At 43.1% G+C, this 18,416-nt stretch overlaps 1 protein-coding gene across 3 annotated transcripts in view; it reads left to right on the plus strand.

The window, feature by feature from the left end:
* Positions 1 to 2,145: 2,145 nt before the first annotated feature.
* The window catches only part of ZNF644 (zinc finger protein 644), a 69,570-nt gene continuing 53,299 nt past the window's right edge, over positions 2,146 to 18,416 (plus strand). For 2 of the 3 annotated variants that reach the window (XM_056845660.1, XM_056845661.1), the window contains exons 1-2: positions 2,153 to 2,169; positions 5,051 to 5,108. The gene's annotated coding sequence lies outside the window, so the exon portion shown is untranslated. Of the gene's footprint in view, positions 2,170 to 5,050; positions 5,109 to 18,416 lie in introns of all 3 variants that reach the window. The other variant, XM_056845659.1, reaches the window with a different exon arrangement.

The following is an 18,416-nucleotide window of genomic DNA, read 5'->3' on the forward strand; positions in this document are numbered from 1 at the left end:
CCGTTATACATATTTGGAAAGCACATATTATTAATTGGCACATCGACTCATTATTATTCAAGCATGTGTACAACTTACTATCTTATATACTTAAACTCCGACTGCGATTGTACAGCAATCTTCGGAGGAGGATTGTGCAGCCATCTTCGGAGGAGGAACACAAGGTGTGTTCTGGCCATATTTACGTCACTTAAGTAACTCTTGGCCACTTTTCAAGGCCGACCTGCACTTGTTGCGATCTCCCAGCCGTTTCTGTTATCTGTTATTCCTCTCCCAAAGCTGTGAATGCTAGACACATCTAAATCATACCTCTGTCAGACCTTTAGGTATGCACGTTTGAGCCAAATGAAACCCTAAGGGCCTTTATTTAGGGCCTAGGCTTTTTAGGTCTAGGTATCATGGTTAAGAGTGGTGGTTTGGAGTGGTGGACTCTGATCTGGAGAACTGGGTTTGATTCCCCACTCCTACACATGAAGCCAGCTGGGTGACCTTGAGCTAGTCACACTCTCTCAGCCCCACCTACCTCACAGGGTGTCTATTGTGGAGAGGGGAAGGGAAGGTGCTTGTAAGCTGGTTTGAGTCTTCCTTAAGTGGTAGAGAAAGCCGGCATATAAAAACCAATTCTTCTTCTAATCTGGAGGTCAGTTGTTATTCCAGGAGATCTCCAGGCCCCACCTGGAGGTTGGCAACCCTAATCATACCCCTAGTAGCAGCTATTTGTCCTCCCTGGTTCTCGTGTAGTTTGTGTTTTTACTTAATTATTTTACAATTTTAAATGTTTATTATTATTTTAGACCTCACCTAGAGTACAGTGTTCAATTTTGGGCACCACAATTTAAGAAAGATCTAGACAAGCTGGAACGTGACCAGAGGAGGGCAACAAAGATGGTGAGGGGTCTGTAGACTAAGTCCTATGAGGAAAGGTTGAAGGAGCTGGGTATGTTTAGCCTGAAGAAGAGAAGACTGAGAGGGGATATGATAACCACCTTCAAGTGAAGGGCTGTCATATAGAGGAGGGAGCCGAGTTGTTTTCTGTTGCTCCAGATGGTCGGACCAGAACCAACGGGTTGAAATTAAATCAAGAGTTTCCTTCTAGACATTTGGAAGAGTTTTCTAACAGAGAGGTTCCTCAGTGGAACAGGCTTCCTCGGGAGGTGGTGCGCTCTCCTTCCCTGGAGGTTTTTAAGCAGAGGTTAGATGGCCATTTATCAGCAATGCTGATTCTATGACCTTAAGCAGATGATGAAAGGGAGGGCATCTTGGCCATCTACTGGGCATGGGGTAGGGGTCACTGGGGGTGTGGGGGAGAGGTCGTTGTGAATTTCCTGCATTGTGCAGGGGGTTGGACTAGATGGCCCTGGTGGTCCCTTCCAACTCTATGATTCTATTATTTTAATGTACTGCCTTGGGGACCTGGACTAAGTGGAAAGTTGGCATAAAGTGTTTTAAACGAATATTACTGTTGTAGTGTGACTTTTACTGTAGTGGTGTTAACACTGTGTAAGCGGTTTTAGTGGTATACTTTTGGCGAAAGGCGAGATATTTAATATATTTCTTTAGTACAATTTTATCCTGTCTTCCTTCCACACTGCTGCTGGGCCCAGAGATAAGTGACTCACTAAGGCCACCCAGCCAGGGGAAGCAGGCAGGGACGGGAACGTGGACTTCCCAGCGCCCAATAAGGCAATCTCTCCACTAACCCTCTTTTTAGAAGCGGGACATCAGGAGTTATTCCTCAAGAATAACTTTTTGAACTTTATAATTTTGTAACCACGAATGTATTAATAAGTATATATAGATACTCTTTTGTATTTTCTTTTTAAAATTTGTTTTATATTATTATTATTGTGTTTGTTTTGTTATATATATAAAATTTTTTATTAATTTTTATATCTATATCTATATCTATAGATATATATAGATATAGATAGATAGATGTGTGTATGTGTGTGTGTATATATATATATATATAAAAAAAAGATAGCTTGTGCCTTGTGAAGCGATCCTCGTATCAACTTGCCCTGAAAACGCTGAAAACCCAATGCGCATGCGCCTTGCGTTTCGACGGGGGGGCGGAGGGGAACGCGTGTGAGCGAGCATCAGAAGTGGCGTGGTGTCGTCACGACGCCGTGCGTAACCCCATCAAGTGACGTACGCCCTGGCGAGCCCGTGAGTTTCCCGTTATGGATATTATTATTTTTGTTGTTACTGTGGGTTAGGGCAAGGGACCGGGGGGTGGGGGAGGGGAGGAGAGCTTCGCGCGTCGTCGCGGGCCGAGAGCTGTCGCGAGAGCGCCGGGAAGCCAGAGAGGGGAGGGGACAGAGAGGGGAGTGGGGGAGGGGTCTCCGTTTCATCCTGTCGCATCAAGGAACATGGCGGCTGCCGCTGGTGCGGCGGAGGGACTCGACCAGGCCGGGCCGTGTCCGCCCGGGGTGAGTGGCGACACCCCCGGGGGCTTCGTGGGCGGGGCTTCCCTCCCGGATGAGGCAGGGGAGAGAAGGGATTGGTCTCGAGGGGCGTCCTTCTCCGAACCTGCCGCGGGTCGCGAGCGGGCCGGACACAAAGGGCCGTTGCTCCGAGGAGGGTTTTGTTCGGTCACATGAAACGGCGGAGCCAGTCAGCGGAGGGACGCCTGTGGCTTCCGAGGAGGAACTTTGGGCGGTGGGGGGCGAGGGAGAAGCCGGAGCGGCGAGAGCGGCGGTGGCCCCGCGAAGGCCGCAGGGTGAGGTCACCCTGGCAGCGGATTGGCACCACTCTGTGAAATGGCATCGGGTATATGAGCTTTCGTGAGCCACAGCTCACTTCTTCAGGTGTCTGAAGAAGTGAGCTCTGGCTCACGAAAGCTCACACCCTATCAGAAAATATTCTTGTTAGTCTTTAAGGTGCTGCTGGACTCTTGCCCTTTCCTACTACTGCAGACAGACGAACACGGCTACCCACTGGGAATGATCTAAAATGGCATAGGCAGGCATGTTCCACCTGGCCTCGCTTTCCCCTGCCTTGCTAGAGACCAGGTGGTTTATATGCACACACACACTTTTTGTTGATGGGGAGATGTTTGGTAGGGTTTAATTGCTGGTACATTGCTTCAAATTCCCTCCACCTTTGCTCCCCTCTGCAAGTCACACCAGAGGCAGCCGGTGATGCTATAAAGCCTGCAACCCTATGCACACTTACTTGATAGTCTCATTGGCCACTGGAAACATTCTTAGGGTCCTTTGCTCCCCTCTGCAAGTCACACCAGAGGTAGCTGGTGATGCTGTAAAGCCTGCAACCTTATGCACACTTACTTGATAGTGAGTCTCATTGGCCACTGGAAACATTCTTGGGGTCCTTTGCTCCCCTCTGCAAGTCACACCAGAGGCAGCCGGTGATGCTATAAAGCCTGCAACCCTATGCACACTTACTTGATAGTGAGTCTCATTGGCCACTGGAAACATTCTTAGGGTCCTTTGCTCCCCTCTGCAAGTCACACCAGAGGTAGCTGGTGATGCTGTAAAGCCTGCAACCTTATGCACACTTACTTGATAGTGAGTCTCATTGGCCACTGGAAACATTCTTGGGGTCCTTTGCTCCCCTCTGCAAGTCACACCAGAGGCAGCCGGTGATGCTATAAAGCCTGCAACCCTATGCACACTTACTTGATAGTGAGTCTCATTGGCCACTGGAAACATTCTTAGGGTCCTTTGCTCCCCTCTGCAAGTCACACCAGAGGCAGCCGGTGATGCTATAAAGCCTGCAACCCTGTGCACACTTACTTGATAGTGAGTCTCATTGGCCACTGGAAACATTCTTAGGGTCCTTTGCTCCCCTCTGCAAGTCACACCAGAGGCAGCAGGTGATGCTATAAAGCCTGCAACCCTATGCACACTTACTTGATAGTGAGTCTCATTGGCCACTGGAAACATTCTTAGGGTCCTTTGCTTCCCTCTGCAAGTCACACCAGAGGTAGCTGGTGATGCTATAAAGCCTGCAACCTTATGCACACTTACTTGATAGTGAGTCTCATTGGCCACTGGAAACATTCTTGGGGTCCTTTGCTCCCCTCTGCAAGTCACACCAGAGGCAGCCAGTGATGCTATAAAGCCTGCAACCCTATGCACGCTTACTTGATAGTGAGTCTCATTGGCCACTGGAAACATTCTTAGGGTCCTTTGCTCCCCTCTGCAAGTCACACCAGAGGCAGCCGGTGATGCTATAAAGCCTGCAACCCTGTGCACACTTACTTGATAGTGAGTCTCATTGGCCACTGGAAACATTCTTAGGGTCCATTGCTCCCCTCTGCAAGTCACACCAGAGGCAGCAGGTGATGCTATAAAGCCTGCAACCCTATGCACACTTACTTGATAGTGAGTCTCATTGGCCACTGGAAACATTCTTAGGGTCCTTTGCTCCCCTCTGCAAGTCACACCAGAGGCAGCCGTTGATGCTATAAAGCCTGCAACCCTATGCACACTTACTTGATAGTGAGTCTCATTGGCCACTAGAAAGATTCTAAGGGTCACACTACATGGTGGCCAGTTCTGTAGCTCCTTGTGGCATTGAGCTTATTAGTTAATTCCATGTGTTCCAGTCTCTTCCAGGTTGGGAGTGGAATGCATTAGATAATTCTATGCTTTGTTGTGTGGTTCTGAAACTTTCGGTTCTGGTCACTGTTGAGTAATGAAGCCTGTCCTTTTCTTGTAACTTTACAACCTCTAAAAACATAGGATAGTGGTTCTAGTACATGTGGAGATTGGGGGCGGAAAGTGATGTTGTGCAAGGTACTTGGTACTGGCAGCAGCCTTCAGGCTCTCTTGTAAGGCATTCTAGGTTGCTGTGAATTGAAGTTGCTGTGTAAGTATACATCTGTTGCCTTTCTTTCTTTGTGTTATTAATTTGTGTAGTAAGAAAAGTTTTAGTATATTGGCCTTACAGAGTTTAATCACTTTTAAAACAATTTTTTAACTGTTATAGTGTGTAATATTATGTGCAGTTATTGTTTAAGAATGTAATTGTTTTGTGATTGGTGAACTAATGTTTTGAAATGTTTACTGTGTGTTTTTCTTAGGTGCAAGATTCAAGATGTGAAAGCATTTGGGGCTGAAGAATTTGCTGCTTGAGCATAGGTAAGATTCAAGGGCACCTCAGCTTTAACACATTTTGCTTCCCTCTGCCTGATGAGAAACCACTATGATGGAGAGGGTTTGAGAACCTTTGTAATGTCCAAACCAAACTGTACCTCAGTGTATCAAAACACTGTTATAATTTTTCTTACAAGATGACAGTACAAAGAAATGTTCAGTGTGACAGGACTTTTGTTTCCCAGCACAGATGGTGCTGGTGGCTTAGTGAAAAGTGCTGACTCCAGAAAGCAATTTTTTGTGAACTTTTGAGTACTGTAGAACAAGTAGATATCTGTCAGAGCATTCCCAATTTTTGCTTTTGCTAGAGAGCTGGTGTAGTGGTTAAGAGTGGTGTACTCTAATCTGGAGAACCTGGTTTGATTCCCCAATCTTTCACATGAAGCCTGCTGGGTGACCTGGGGCTAGTCACAGTTCTCTCTGAACTCTCAGCCCCACCTACCTCACAAGGTGTCTGTTGGGAGAGGAAGGGAAGGCAATTGTAAGCCGGTTTGAGTCTCCTTAAAAAGAGAAAATTTGGGCATAAAAACCAACTCTTTTTTCCCCTACATGTGCTTAAAGTGTGACTTGGGAAACAAAGAGAACAAGGGTCTAAGAATGTGAACTTGGTTTGTGTCAAATGATGAGATTTATATCTGTCCAGAAGTTTGCCAAGTTCTAGAAAGTTGACACTATGCTAAGAAAAATAATGTCTGCTGGTGGCCCTCCATTTGCTGTTTGTATAATAAGAATGGTGATTTCTTTCTGAAATGTATGATGATTCATTTCTTAAGGATGGTCATGTAGCTGTCATAGTATTACTGTAAAAACTAGGCATGGTGAAGAGTCTAGAATGATGTGACAGAGGCCAATAGGTATAACAGTAGGAAACAGTTCCAAACTACTTTCTTTCATAGGTTGCATTCCTCAAACCAATGATTTGAGAATGTTATTTATTTATTTTTGCCATGGTATTCTTAGAATTATCTTTCCTCAAAACACAGTTATCTTCTCTTACCTTCACTTGTTCCCACCTCAAGTTGTCCCCAGGATATCATTAGATATGTATATATAAGAACCTGTATGTAGAATACTGCTTGCATACAAATACCCCTTAAAAGAATTTGTATTAGTTCTACAAGGAAAATTATCTTATAATGTCTGTCATGGTTTGCAGCATTAAAAAAATTGGTCAGGATAGATAAAAGAGAGTCTATAGAGCAACCTGTGTATCTGGCAGTCCAACTGAAACTAAAGAGGCATGTGCAGGATCCACAAACAGTTAAATAATTCTAAACAACAATGGTTACCCTCAGTTTGACTTATATTGAACTTTTTGTTTATTAAGTTGGACTTGACCATGGATTTGAATTCTCCCTCAGTCATGATGTTCATCAGAGAATCTTGAGCCAGTCACCCTCTCTCTAACCTAGCTAGTTTTTAGGGTGGTTTTGATAACTGCTTGAGAGCCATTCTCAAATATCTTGGATGAAGCATGAGTTATGCATGTGATAACTTTTATCAAAACTTGACAACAATATCTTTGAAATGGCACTTGTCTCACTGCTTTTCAAGATGAGGTCAGTGCATTTCAAAATGTGTTGAATTTACTTTTTTAATTAAAAACCCTAGTAAGAGCAATGGCCAAATCCTTGCAAATTACATTGTGACATGAAGGTAAAGTGGTTTAGCATTTGTTACAGGGCTGCAGCCCTGTAACAAATGGTGGTAGGTGATAAAGGTTTTGTTTTCAAAATCAAAGGATGCTTGAGTTCATCTGCATGTATTCTGACTCTTGGATTTAGTAAAGGTTTGTGGTTATGTGCTGTTCTGCGTAGAGAGAAAATGCACTAATTTTCAGAAATAGACTGCTTTGGTATGATAGTAAAACAGTGTATATTGTGGCTTGATGTCCTAAATGGTTCAGTCTGATTTTTTTTGTTCAGTAGTATTCTGCTTGCTAACTAGGAAAAGAAGCCCGATTCAATGTACATATGATCTAGTTTAGCATAGTGGCTAAGATAATAAGCTGTGATCCAGGAATACAAAGTTTGAAATCAAGTTTCAGCCACATACTCACACGATGGCAAGCCCTTTACCCTCATTTGCAGTATTGACCTACCTTGTCAGGCAGTTGTAAGGATTACTATGATGATGGGTATTAAGCACTGGTTGCTGAAAGCCATGTATAAATATCAGGCATTATTTATATCATCAGAAATATGCCTTTTATGTTTTGAAGAACAAGGAATTTAGCATAATATATACACTTTATGTGCAATCTTACATGTTCCTCAAAATGCATGCTCCTTGGAGTATCTGTTTTACGTTTTATCCTCCCTTTCCTCCAGGTTGCTCCCACCCTGTCTTGCAAGTAGTTTCCAGGACTGTACATAAGCCCCCCCTTTGTCCTTATAACAACCCTGTGTGGTAGGTTAGAATGAGAAAGAGTGGCTGGCTAAAGATTACCTAGGGAGATTTATGACACTCTCCCCCATACTACATTAACTGATGTTTAATAGATATGAATCTTTTTTGATTTTTCAGCAATATTCCCCAGTATTTTCTTACACGTGAGTTATAATTTGGTGCTTAGTATTTAAGAGCATTAAAAGGAGTTATATCTTTGTCCTTTGGATGTGTGAGAATTAGATCCAAATCTTCTGTATTGGCTAGTTCAGGATTTTTCTATATTCATAAATGATAATTTCTTGTCATGAACTCTGCCCGAAGATTAGTTTAGGCCACACTTCCATATTATTAGAATGAGTTTGAAATCACACATAATCACACATGAAGCTGCCTTCTACTGAATCATACCACTGGTCTATTAAGATCATTATTGTCTACTCAGACTGGCAGCGGCTCTCCAGGGACTCAGGCAGAGGTCTTTCATATCACCTACCACCTGATCTTTTAAATTGGAGATGCTGGGGATTGAACCCGGGACCTTTTGAGTACCAAGCAGATGCTGTACCACTGAGCCATGGCTTCTCCCCATTCAACGTTTGAAACATATAAATTGTTATTTGTTTTGGGGTAATGGTGGTTTTAGAACTGATATGTGCTTACCCTGAAAATAAACAGTACTTGCTTAAGTATTCATTACTTTGATAATTTTTTTTCATTGTAAGACCCGAGAAAAAATGCATAGCATGCTTCATAGTACATTACTGGCAAACTTATTATTTAAGTATGCTGCCCTTCTAGAGACTTCCTAATCATTACTACTCAGTGAAATTAAGATACCTAGGTCCCTTTTTCTCTTTCTTGTACACTATCCCTTCCTCAGTGTACATCTTAAATAGATACAGAGGAATTGGGTCCAGGGGGCAAAGAGAAGGGGAGTGCGATGCTTCTGCTGTGTCTTTGCCCCTACTTCCTCTATGCTAGCCACCATCTACACACCATACTATTCACTTTGCAGCCATCCTTTTTCTCTATACAGAGTGTGAAAATACAGAAGTGAGCAAGTGAGAAGACACTTGGGCTGGTTCTAGTCTTCAAGGAGCAGCCCCACCTCTCCATAGATTCAGCTTAAACATAGAAGGTGTAGAGGGCGGAAGGAATTGCTGCAGTGTGCACAAACAGGGCACTGGGGCAGCTACTAGCTTTTGTTTATTCCTCTCTGCCTCTCTGTCAGAGGAGCAGAGAGGGAAATACACCAGGCAAACACCTAAGCATTCTATCATATTTACTAGCTCAGAAACAGCACAGTGTTGTTAAGCAGTTGGCTAGAAGCTGTGCACAATGCTATCCCTTTCTTCCAGGATTAGTGCTGTTATTTTAAGGCTGGAAGAAGTAAAAGGCTCCGTGTAATCTTCAGAATGTAGTTGCCTTTACCATAAAGCTTGTTTCTAAAGATGGGACTTATGGATATTCCTTTTTCTTTTCCAATAACAGAGATTGGAAAGTCCATGGTTCTTCTGGGGAACAAATTTGATTTGCTACAGGCAACCAGGTGAGTGGCTAAGCCAATGGCAGCCAAAACAAGTGTGACATATCTGCAAATCTTGGGCCAATCAGTTATTAAAGGAGATCATCTGTCATAAGCATAAGTAGTCAGAGGCTAGCTTTTCTCCTCCGAGGCAAGGGCATCTTATAATTGGGTGTTTTCCCGCTGCTTCCAGGAGGCAGGACCAAAGGAAACTTCCTGTCTCCTTGGCGGGAAGACCGCCCACTATCCTCAGTTTTCGTCCTGCCTTGCTCCGGAGAGCAGCGACCTCCTTTAGCTCTAGCTTAATTCCTTAAAAAAAAAAAAAATCCTTTCCCTTTGTGCCTGTTCTTCCCCGTTTTTGGTCTCCCTCCCCCCCCTCGTTTCGTCTCCCCTCCTTTCCGCTAGTGCGGGTTAGCGAGGGACTAGAAGAAGCTGGCCACATATCCAAGATGGCCGGCAACTTCCTTAATGGCTGATGCTTCTCTGGATGCTATTTCCTTCTCAGCCAAATCCATGGCTTCGGTCACCTCAGTCAGAAGAGCACTATGGCTCAGAGCTTGGCCTGCCGATTTTAAGGCCAAGTCTACATTGATGGCCTAACCGATCCAAGAGGTGAGGTTATTTGGAGAGAAGTTAGACAAAATCCTAGTAGAAACTAGGGACAAAAGACACGTGATGCCTAAGCAATTGAGAAAGGACAATCGCCCATCCGGATATCAGTCCTTTCGTGCCCCCAGAGCTCCCTTCAGATACAGGTCAGAGTCCCGGAAAGGGTCCTGGAGCAACAATAGCTCCAACTCCCGAACCTTTCGTAAGGGTGGCAGATTCCTTAGGCAAGGCCAGCAAACCCGGTCGGATAAATCCGACAAGTTTGCCAAAACTAACCCCCAATGACTCCAGCTCCCTCCCCTTCGGAGGAAGGCTGCAAGCGTTCACAACAAGATGGCAACAATCGAACCCCGACAACTGGACTATGCCAATTGTCTCCAGGGGCTACCTCCTGGAATTTTCTACCCCTCCTCCGGATCGCTTCATTCCTTCCCCACTACCATCAAAAAGGAAGAAACATCAAAGAACTCTTCAGACCATTCTCCATCTCCAACAGCTGGACCATAGAGATGGTCCCAACCCAAGAAAAGTTTCAGGGAGTGTATTCCGTCTTTTTTACAGTTCCCAAAGCAAATGGGGACTGGAGGGCAATTTTGGATTTGAAGTTTGTCAACCGCAGGATCCTGAAGAAGCGTTTTTGGATGGAAACAATGCGTTCCATTGTGGAATCCCTCCTACCAGGAACTTACATGACGGCGCTGGACCCAAAAGAAGCATACCTTCATATCCCTATCCATCCCATTCACAGACAATTCCTCCGCTTTACCTATGCCCAGGAACACTATCAGTTCAGGGCACTCCCCTTTGGTCTTTCCTCAGCGCCCCGAGTCTTCTCCAAGATCCTTATCACCATCATGGCAACCCTCAGACAGGAATCTATCCAAGTCCACCCTTACTTGGACGATATCCTGATATGCGTACAGTCTCGACACCAGTCCCTGGTGGATACTGCAAGAGTGGCACAGATCCTTCAGGAGCACGGATACATCCTCAACTTGGAGAAGAGCTCCCTGGAACCCTCCCAGAACATCATCCACCTCGGAGTCCATATAAACTCAACCACGAACAGCCTTTCCCTGCCACGGAAAAGAATCCACAAGATAATCACCTTAGCCAGAGCCACTATACTGAACAAAAGATCCAGTCTAAAGGCGCTAGCAAAACTCATGGGTCACATGGTCTTGTGCATAAACATCGTTCCATGGGCAAGATTCCACCTCCGCCCACTCCAGTGGCTGCTTCGGCCTTTTCAAAGACACATCACCCGCAAGACACGCAAACTAATCCTACTGCCATTCTCTGTGAAACACAGCCTCCAATGGTGGACCAACCCATCCAATCTGGGCAAGGCTCTGAAGTACCTCCATGACCATCCGCTTCAAGTCTTCACGGACGCCAGTCTAGAAGGTTGGGGAGCGACCCTCAACTCCAAGGTAGCGCAAGGTCGTTGGTCACCACAGGAAAAGAAGCTCCACATCAACCTCCTGGAGCTTCGGGCGGTTCGGCTAGCCTTGCGGGCGTTCTCAAGGGACATTCAACACCATCACGTCCTCGTGCGCTCGGAAAACATGACCACGAAGGCGTATATCAACAAGCAGGGAGGGACCAGGTCCTCGGCCCTTCACCAGGAACGTCCCTGATTTTCAAGTGGGCACAGTCCAACGTGCAATCCTTAAAGGCGGAGCACATCAACGGAGTCCTGAATGCACAAGCGGACTGGCTAAGTCGACAGACAGTGGAAGAGGGAGAGTGGTCCTTAGACCAGATGACCTTCCAGGCCATCACAGACAGGTTCGGTCAACCCGTAATAGATCTCTTCGCGTCCGCCTACAACCACAAGACCCCTTGGTTCTTTTCCAGGTACTTCCACCCAAGAGCAGAGGGAATGAATGCCCTTCTCCTTCCCTGGCCTCAGGGACTGCTGCCATTATTCTGCCCGAAACCTTCTTGTCAGGCCGAAAAATCATGGCACACCCTGGACCTTTGCAGAGCTATCCGCATCTACATCGATAGGACAGAAGAGTTCCGGAAGTCTGACTTGATGTTCATCAATATCTCCAACCCCAACAAGGGGTTAAGAATGTCGTCCGCCTCCATAAGCTACACTCTGCGTAGGTGCATCATAGAAGCCTACAAAGCTACAAAGGTCACTCCTCCAGAAGGGATCACCGCTCACTCCCTTCGCAGTTCGGCGACCTCAGCGGCGTTCAACCGGCAAGCCCCAGTTGGCGAAATTTGCCGTGCGGCCACCTGGTCTTCTATTAATACATTCATCAAGCACTACAGAATTAACACCTGGTCATCTGCTCAGGCGGCCTTTGGACTCAGGGTCCTTCAACACGTGCTGGAAGAGAACTGACCCACCCTCTCTGGGAGCTCTAGAAGGTCCCAATTATAAGATGCCCTTGCCTCGGAGGAGAAGGATGCCTTGGTACTTACCGTGAAGGCTCTTTCTCTTCCGAGGCGAAGGGCATCTGGCCCACCCGGATGGAATAGCTACTCGCAGACCAGGTTGCTCCTCGTTCCATTGATCAATAGACCAAGAAATACATGACGCTCACACGGCCAACACCTGCCTTGTTAGCACTCAATCAGTGCGTATGGACCTGTAGTTCTCAAGTTTTTTCTGCCCGTTTGGCGGCCCAGTTACCATTTAACCATCTGGGGTCATTTAGGTTCACTCTTCAATGTTTTAAACACTCCTGTTTCCTTCCTTACATGTGTACTGTTCTCAGTTTTGTTTAGCAATTCTCTAGGAGCAAGGCAAGCCAGTAACTGAGGATAGTGGGCGGTCTTCCCGCCAAGGAGACAGGAAGTTTCCTTTGGTCCTGCCTCCTGGAAGCAGCGGGAAAACACCCAATTATAAGATGCCCTTCGCCTTGGAAGAGAAAGAGCCTTCACAGTAAGTACCAAGGCATCCTTCTTGCACCCTCAGGCTTTTCTGGCTCCTGGTTAAAGAGCAGTGAAGATTTAGCTGCTGGATTATTAGTTTATCACAGAACATAATGTTTATGTTTGTATTAATTGGCATGATTGTTTAGGTTTGAGGTTTTTGTTAGGTTAAAATGTAGTATATGTATTGTGTGGAGGCAAACCACTGTCAATGGCAAAAAGCTGGTCTCCAACATTTTGTCTCTCCTGTTGAGTTGCTGACATGTAAAGTTCCCTCCAGTCTGGGTGCTGGAAAAGGGACTTTTAATAGTTTCCCCCCTGTGCCCAGCTTCTGTTGCTAGATGTCAAGTGAATTTACAAAACGAGTAAAGCAATAATCATGGTTTAATCCAGATTTTAATTTTTTAAGTGTTTGTTTTATTGGTATGCCTCGCTGACTCTGGAAAGATAATATAGAAACATTTTAAAGTTTCAGTATTGCCTCCCCCCGGCCTTTCTGGACCCCAAAGCAAAGATGCTCCAAAGCATATTGCTCCACAGAATTTGCAAGGTATGTTGTGTACCTTCTACTCTTCATTACGGTTATAGGTGTGCACGGTGAAATGATTTTTCTATTCTCAACAGCAGAATAATTTTCTGTTCACTTGAATGAGTTATAGGAATTTTGGCTCTGTTATGGTAGAGCAAGCGGTCCAGAAACTTCTTGATACTATGAAATTATCTTTTCTCACTTTGAGGTCGGAAGACCTCTTCAGCAGCGGGTGGCTTCCTTCCCATGCTCTGGGAGACAGAATTTTAAACTTCCAGTCCCCTGAGTTAGGACGCCCTCTATGCTTCAGTTTTCCTCCTTTTTCCTAAATGAGAGTTTTACTAGGTGCACTGGGTTCTTCACTATATGAGCCATTGTGGTGTAGTGGTTAAGGGTGGCGGACTCTAATCTGGTGAACCGGGTTTGTTTCCCCACTCCTCCGCAAGAAGTCTTCCGGGTGATCTTGGGCTAGTCACAGTATTCTCTGAACTCTCTCAGCCTTACCTACCTCACAAGGTGTGTGTTGTAGGGAGGGGAAGGCAATTGTAAGCCACTTTGAGATTCCTTATGGTAGCGAAAAGCGGGGTATAAAAATCATCTCATCTTCTAAATCACATAAACTGTGTAACTAGCAGAAAGTACATCTAAGTTTTTATGTACCTTGGTTTTCTTTCCTTCCTAGCATTTGCAATGTTGATTATGGTAAGGGAACGGATTTAGAAACTGAAAGACTCAACAATTGATATGTTTCATGGGATAGATAGGCTATTGGTGACTACAGAGCCCCCTCCCCATCATCTCCCCTTGCAATATCCTGTATGGATTTTGTGATATGGGATTATGGATACGCATTGCTGTTTTTGTGATTGGTTCCACTCCCTTCCCCCCCATAGCAGCCGTTTTAGTGTAGTGCCTGCTACCTGAAGAATACAAGTTAATTGTTTGAGAGAAAAGAGCAATCATAAACCTTTCCTTGTTAGTTAGGAAAAATACATGATTTAGTTAGGAAAGATGCATGATTTAGTTATCTTGTGATTTAATGTGGATAATAACTGATCATATGCTTGCATTTTAAATTTGAGGGATGTTGCGGTAGTGTGTCAGACTTGCTAGCAACAAGTTGATTTTTATCTGTGAAGCAGTATTTGGCATTCTAAAGTTTAGAAGAACAGCTGAAAATGAAATAAGGTATATCATGAAATTGTCTATTAAAATAATATCTCTGGCATTAAATTGACCAATTATTTTGTAATAAAATCTCATTTATTGTTCATTTATTACATAATATATCACGTGATGTAAGTGATGCCAATGAAAGGTTGAATGATTGTTAAACAAAGAACACATGTATGAATGGATTAAAATAAATAGAATACATCTTTGTAATTACAGTCCATTGGCGACTCAACTGAACCAAACGCTGAATGGGGTTTGGGGAGGATACATGCTGTTTTTTAGTGGCCAAGGCTGGTAATTTAAATGATATAGTTAGGTTCTGATCTTGTAATAGTATAACTGAAAAATAAATTAATACTGCAACTAACACATTGGTTTACTTTTATTTTGTCCTACCTTTTTTTCATTCTCATCTTTGATCTCTTTCGTCAGTTGTGAGCAGGGGGGATTTGATTTCAATCAAATCGATTTAAATCACAATTTAAATCACTAGACAGTAAGACTAGATTTAAATAATGGTTTTCTACATAAAGACTTACAAAGTATTCTGCTCAAAAGGCTGCACTTTCATTTTTACTGCTTTCCCCTCCCTCTTCACACAGCTCCTTGTGCAGATCTGTTCCACTCCAAACAAACAATTCATTGAACTTCTTGAAACTTAGCTCTTAAGAAGTAAAGGGTTGATTCTATGTACATAGATTTGCAAAGGACCAATGAGATTAAGGTCTTTTATCTCAACTCAGTATATTTATAACATTTTTGCTGTGAAGAAGAGGCATGTTATCTCTGCAGACACCAATTCACAGTTTTGAGAACTGCAATACCAAGCATCTGTGATAATATCTTCTAGATAGAAAAATTGCTCAAAATAATCTTACAGAAACCTCTGGAAGAGCATGACACTGAATGGATTAATGGAATTCATTTACCAAAAAATATAAACATTGCTTGAATATGCAGCCTCATGCTACAAAATTAAAAGCAAATCCTTATTTCATGATGAATAACCTTTGGACTATAATTCATCATAAACAGAAAACTATCTTTAGGTAGATTTTTCCTCAAAAAGCATTTTATTTTTAAAAAAATCTGATTTAAATTTAAAAAAATCAATTTAAATAAAAAAATCGGATTTGTTGGGTCTTCCTCTTTTTGTGAGATCTGCCACTTAGCTTGCGTTTTCTACCTCCTGGTTTGATCACAATTCTCCTTTTTATTCTTCGTGGGGTTTAGTTTTTATATTGTACTTGTTTTAAACCTCTACTCCTTGCTTACTAATTCTGTGAAGCTTGCAAATAATGTGCTTCAAATGCAGTTTCCCCGTTTTTAATGTGCTTTTTATTTGAGTCAGTCCTGCAGGCTCTCAATTATTCTTTCACTGTGGCAAATGAGATGTATTTTGGGTTTATGTGTTGCTTTGGCCTGTGCATGGTTAGCAGCATTTATTGTTCACTACACTAGGCAGCAAATAACTTCTGTTGATTGCTGAACTCCTTCCTCTCCCAAAGTACAGTACATACCCTAGATCTGTCTGGAGACTAGAGTAAGCTCAGTATACTCATGCTGACAAAGTCACACATGTTACAAGGAAAAGAACATGCATACATAAAATGTTAGCAATGCAATTTATCTCTTGATAAAAAGTACATTTTTCCAAATTCTTGAGGTTGCCACTTATAATTGGCAATTATTCAAACAGGACAATTTTTCCATCATTGATAGTGCTCATTTTTTCTTGCCTTCTGCTGTCTCTTCTCCTGCTCCATGACTCTTTGGTCTCCTGACATTTTGCTGAAATCCTTCTTTTTATTAGACTCTGTAATTCATATGGAATGCCCTGGCTCAGGACTTACTCACAGACCTCTCCATTTGGCATATGAAGAAATGCTGAAGATCCACATCTTTTCTTTAGTTTCCTACCTGACCACCTTTTCCCCATTCTCATACCTTTTTGTGAACTACTCATATTTTCTTTCTCTTTATCTCTGATTCTGTGCCTGCAGAGAGGATTTGTCTTTTTTAAATCTATAAAATGTTTTAGATGTTTTCTTGAACTGTTGCGCTAGTAATAAATATTAGTTAATATTACTGTTATACGCCACATTTCTGCCATCATGGAGCTGAACGTGTCATATATTAGATTTTCCGGGAGGTCTCCATCTCAAGGTTGCTTGACCTCCAAGTTTTCTGTGATGTACCTTCCAGTGGTGTCCTGGGACCAATTATTATTTATATAATGATAGAGCTGGAGTGTTCAAGGCACTTCATTTATATTTTATGTCATAATCTGGAGGGACTTGTATCATATTGTATAAATAAAATTACTGTATTAATAACATACTACTAAACTATTGGATTTTTTGTGTGAGTCCTGTTTGAGAGTTCTTCGTATGGATATAGCGAAGTGAAAGAGATAAAGCAAAAATGGTCCAGACTTGCTTGTGTTTGGCCTCACAGTTGGGCTGACTTTGGAAGCACTCCTAAAGCAAGTGCAACAGGGACAAGTCTGCCACCTCAACTTGGAATTGACAGGGTGTGGTAGGTAGAGACGTAAAACTTCTGGGAATTTTTTTCATTTAAACACACAAAAACCCTTGCAAATACTGTTTTGTTTTCAATGCTCCCCAAATTTCCCAATTTTTCCTTTGGGAAAGTTGAAAAAGCCATCAGATTTTTTCATGCTTTACATCCTGAGTGTGAAAACCTTTGCCTTAAGTATTTTACTCATTTTAAAAGAGAAGATATTTCATAGGAGATTTTTTTTCCAGTTCTCCCCAAATTTTCCAGTTTTTCTGTTGGAAAAATTGAAAGAAGTCCTGGGGAGGGACAGAAAGAAAACTGCTTTCTGTCTCCTCTCTCCTTAGTCCTTCATATCTCTAGCAGTAGGCCTTCAACTGTGCAGTTGCTTTGGGCATCAGAAATATTCTGAACATGTGTGTGTGTATTAAGTGCTGTCAAGTCGTTTCCGACTCATGGCGACCCTATGAATCAATGTCCTCCAAAGTGTCCTATCCTTAACAGCCTTGCTCAGATCTTGCAAATTGAGGGCTATGGCTTCCTTTATAGAGTCAATCCATCTCTTGTTGGGTCTTCCTCTTTTTAGATATTCTGAACACATCCAAATTTAATTATGAAATGTCAGATAAAACCCCTACTAGGACTAAATGTATCAATTTGTCACTCCTCCCTAACTGTTGGCTAAATAGTATAGATAGCCCAAGCTAGCCTGATCTTGTCAGATCTTGGAAACTAAACAGGGTCAGTCCTGGTCAGCCACCTCTCAATGTCTCATGCCTTGTTAACCTTATGGGGTTGCCGTAAGTCAGCTGTGACTTGATGGCAAAAAAAAAGTTGTGATCACTGGATGGGGTATTGAAAGTTGGAGGTCAGTGGGGATTGTGAAGAAAGACTGTGAAGAAAGAATGCAGTTGAGCTAGAGCACTGGTTCCCAACCAGGGGTCCACGGACCCCCAGGGGTCCGCGAGAACTAAATTAAGGTCCGCGAAACAAACTTATAAACCCATAATAAATTAATATTTTCAATTAAAAGTTCTCTATTATAAAAAAACCATATTCAAATATTCTAAGTTTAATGTTTAATTAACAGTTATGATTAAAGTTTATTTTCAAATTCTCTGAATTTTTATTTTGAACCTTGGGGTCCCTGCACTGAACAAAAAAGTCCTAGTGGTCCCTGGTCAAAAAAAGGTTGGGAACCACTGAGCTAGAGAAAGATAGGCAGAGGTCTTAGAGAAGAGGGGAGGGAGTGGTATAAAGACATGACTGGAAGTCGCCTGAAAATCACCATACTCTGGAGGCACTGGCTGAGTGTTGCTGTGTCGCAAAACAATTGGGAAGAAAATTTTCACATTGACTAGAAACTGGTAAAACAGTGTTCTGTTTAACAGGGAAGTGGAGAGGCAAGAGGACTTTTCGGTGGATTTTTGCATTGTTTCCACTTGCAGAAATCCAGCCCTTATGTATTTATTTTTGTATGTTGTAATGTGCACTGCTCCTTTGGTATGAATAGAGTGAATGACCAGTTGCATTCAAGTTTCTTGATAGGAGTAATGAAAAAGGAAAGTTTACTGTAATTTTAAAATCAAAGGTTTTTTTTGCAGCTTTATATAGCTGAAATGGAGGTGTAGATGGCGATAGTGCCAACTACCTT

Source organism: Euleptes europaea, chromosome 2 (assembly GCF_029931775.1).
Source record: "Euleptes europaea isolate rEulEur1 chromosome 2, rEulEur1.hap1, whole genome shotgun sequence".
Classification (NCBI taxonomy): Eukaryota; Metazoa; Chordata; class Lepidosauria; order Squamata; family Sphaerodactylidae; genus Euleptes; species Euleptes europaea.